The following is a 4,187-nucleotide window of genomic DNA, read 5'->3' on the forward strand; positions in this document are numbered from 1 at the left end:
TTTGACCTTTGCGCTGGGGAGCAGAAATTTCAATGCCAAACTTAAACGCTGGAAGGCTAGAATAGAAGAGTATAATTGCGTACTCATTTACAAGCCCGGCAAATCTAACGTCGTCGCTGACGCCTTGTCCCGTATAGTTCCGATAAACCACTACTTTGATTGGTGCCATTCGGATACTGCGTCGGCTACCGAGGGCGGTTCCACCGTCCATAGTGCGGATGAGGACGCATCTCATTTGCTACCCCATGTAGAAGTACCTATCAACGTCTATCGTAACCAACTCGTCTTTGACTCCGAGCGTTCCGAATACCTGTGTGAACAACCCCACAGGGGCTTCGAACGTCATCTCATCCCCGTCGGTACTGGTCTTTTGTCCGAGTTAGTTGTTACTCTGGCAAAGTACCTCAAACCCTCAGTGATCAACGGGGTTAAAATACCTGAAACCTACCTACCATCGTTCCAGCGCCTTTGCTTGGCGAATTTTGCTGCGTTCAAAATTCGCATAACGCAGAGGCTGGTGGTAGATTTGTCGGACCCTGAGGAGATCTGCGAAGCCATCGAACTAGAACATCGCAGGGCTCATAGGGGTGCTAAAGAAGTGCGCCTGCAGCTTTTGGAGAAATATTATTTCCCCCAGATGGCTAGTACCATCCGCAGGCAACTCTCGTCGTGCGAGTGTTGCAAACTCTACAAGTACGAGAGGCATCCCAATAGACCTTTCCTCCAGCCGACACCTATCCCGAAATACCCGTGTGAAATTCTTCACATCGACATTTTCACCTTAGAGAAGAAAATCTACCTAAGCTGTATTGACCAGTTTACCAAATTTGCCAAGCTTTTCCTTCTCGAATCAAAATCCTCTATTCACCTCCGGGAAAAGCTAGTTGAAGCACTACACTACTTCACCGTCCCAAGGATACTGGTCTCAGACAATGAAAGAGGTCTTCTGTGCCCGACGGTCTTAAATTATTTACGTACCTTGGGTATCGGTTTTACAATACCCCGACCCAGAAAAGCGAGGTCAATGGTCAAATCGAGAGGTTTCATTCCACCTTCCTCGAGATTTACCGATGCTTGAAGAGCGAACACCCCGACTTCAAATTTAATGAACTGGTCGCCATTGCAGTGGATAGGTACAATAATTCTATCCACTCAGTAACCAACAATAAGCCAGCTGATCTATTTTTCGACCGCTCGGCTAGAATAAATTACCAGGGGTTAACTGATTTCAGAACTAGGACTCTCGAAGACGTTAGGGGCATGATAGAATACCGCCAGGAGCTCGCGAACGCGGCTCACAACAAAACTAGGAAGGAACCTGTATCATATAACGTGGGAGATAAGATCTTTGTTGCCAATAAGCAAATTAAAACGAAAGAAAAGCAGCGCTTTAAAGCTGAAGAAATTGCCGAGGATAGAAGGGTAACGGTGAAAACCAAGAAGGGCAAGATATTGCATAAATCAGACCTTCGTAACTAAAATGGCACCGGATCGTTGAGTGTGTTTCACGCGCTACCATTACAAAGTACACTTTTTACATTTCAAAACACTTTACCAATTGACACCCTTTGCTCAGAAATAATTATTAAATCCCTTATCTCTAAGCTAATATAAGCAACACCACAAAAATAATGTTACACATAAGATAACCTTTCCAACCATTATTGCAAGTATCATTGTCACCCACATGGTGGGGGCTGCAGACGTCTTCAAGTACGAGGCTCCGCTCATCCCGATACAAGAGGGAACCGTTTGGCGCGTCAATGGACATTTCAAACTGGCGCATGTCATCGACTTGAGAAGGTTCGAGTCGCTGGTCCAGGAAACTCGGCGCGAGGCTGTGCAACTGACGGATCCCAGGATTGCGGCGTTGGTGGCACATTATCTGGAGGAAGCGCAAGAGGGCCTATCTAGACTGACGGGCACTCGGCGCGGACGTCGATCACTGGACTGGATTGGGTCCGCGTGGAAGTGGATTGCGGGATCACCTGATGCGTCGGACTGGGACGCCATTCTTCACGCCCAGGAAAACATCGTGAAATCGGCCGACCAGCAGGTACGGATAAACGCTGGATTGTTCGATGCCTCACACGACTCCCTGAGGCAGCTGAACGAAGTTATCGCTAGGGTTAACGCAATCGACGGGGATATTCACACGGCTACAACCCTATTGCATAAGGCCTTAATCATCAATAGCCAGGTCGCCGAGCTGACACAGGCGTGCCAACTAGCCAAGTCAGGGATCGTCAACTCTCGCCTGTTGGATCACGAAGAAGTGCAGGCTATTCTGACTGAGGTTAGGAATTTGCCTTACCAAAATGCCGTGGAGGCGTTGGAGTTCTCACGCCCGTCGGTACTAACTAATGGAACGACGTTGCTGTATATCTTGGCCATGCCCAAGGTCGCCCCCAAGGAATACCGCTTGCTTCTTCTCCTCCCTGCCACGATCGAGGGAAAGCAAGTTATGCTGAGGCATGACCAAGTCGCCGTTAGCACCGAGGAAACATATGCTGTGGTGAACGACTGCCTTTCCATAGGCAACACGACTGTTTGCCCGGAAAAAAGTCTCCTGAAGATGGACGAAAACAGTTGTGTCCCCAAACTGCTGAAGGGTGGTCAGGCTAGATGCGAGTTCCTCAGGAGTAACGAAGCTCGCGTGGAACTGGTCGAGGACGGGATGATGTTCCTTTCTAACTTTAACGGGACACTTGAGGCCGGCCCCAACACTCATAACCTAAATGGGACCTACATAGTACAGTTCGCTAACGAGACGATTAGCGTGGCTGGAAGAACCTATACAAGTTACTCATCAAGTCACTTCATGGTCATGCCTGCGATACTGACTACGGTCACCGCCACCGGGTACGCGCCTTCACTTCACTATGTCAATGACTTCAACATGGAGAACTTGAGGAGACTCTCTGGGATGTCCGAGAAGGTCTCTTTCTCCTTCCTACTGGAGGCATTGGTAGTCCTGATTGTCGGGGCGCTCCTCTACACCATATGGAGGAAGCTGACATCAACCAAGGGTATTCCTGTCATGGCAAACTGTGCCTCGGGCCCTGAGACGCTAGGCGCTGGCGGGGCACCTAAAGCCCAATAATCTGCGGGACGCAGATCCTGAAGGGGGAGGAGTTATGAAACCTCTCTGAATGTCTTCCCTCTTCTCCCGCCCCGCTACTTTTATATACGCTTCCCCCTCTCACACGCCGACCACTATGTGCTGACTTCGCCCCCCGCCTTGCCTACCAACTTCAAGATGCACTCAACAGCCACGCCGGCCACTATGTGCTGAATTCGCCCCCCGCCTTGCCCACCAATTTCACGATGCACCCAACAGCCACGCCGGCCACTAAGTGCTGCGTTCGCAGGAGACACTTTGCTGCCGATCGCGCCCGCTGCAAAACTGCTGCGCCTGCAAATGGCACATTGTTGTTATGAGCAGCGCAGCCGCCGGATGTTGCGCAAGCGACCCAGCATAGCTCATATTTCGGCCGCTGGCCCAGCAGCTATGCGGGGTCGCCCCTCGCCCCAAGTCGCCTGCTGACGAGGCGTTCGAACACTGGAGCCGGAGCTCTGGTGAGACCTGGCGAAGACTGCAGAAGGCAGTCTTGGACTAACCCCCGAAACCACAATCTGGAGAGCTGCGGCTAATTATTAAATTAACTTGTAAACCCACATACTTGAGTTGAATTGAATAAATTTGTAACGTAAAACGAAGCTGCTCGCTGTTTTCTTCGTTCAACCCCGAGAATCACAGGAATGCTTAGAATATTGACTAGGTGAGCTGTGCGGCTACGAGAGCCGGAGTGGAAAAGCGAGGAGTAGACTCGCTTAACTTATATATATTGTCGCCGAGCGACGGTGCTGGAGGAGGAGTGCTATAGGCACACATATTAGCGATCAGCGCTTGGCCAGCGTGAGTACTGCTGATCATGCAATTAGGTATGTTAGCCCTCAAGTGGGTGCTCGTATTACGCCTACGCTTGGGCTGGACTGTTTAAGTCCACATTGCAACAGAGTGCTACAATGTGCTTTTATATTATGAATACATATAGGTACAGTGGATAACCGATATGTGTGCATACTACACTATCAACTTCAGCGGTAAATTGCATTGCAGTTTTACCTCTTTGCTGAACTGTTGCTAGCTTTGCTTTGACATTACTGGATGTCTCACCGACAAC

Source organism: Drosophila sechellia, unplaced genomic scaffold (assembly GCF_004382195.2).
Source record: "Drosophila sechellia strain sech25 unplaced genomic scaffold, ASM438219v1 U_298, whole genome shotgun sequence".
NCBI classification, from domain to species: domain Eukaryota; kingdom Metazoa; phylum Arthropoda; class Insecta; order Diptera; family Drosophilidae; genus Drosophila; species Drosophila sechellia.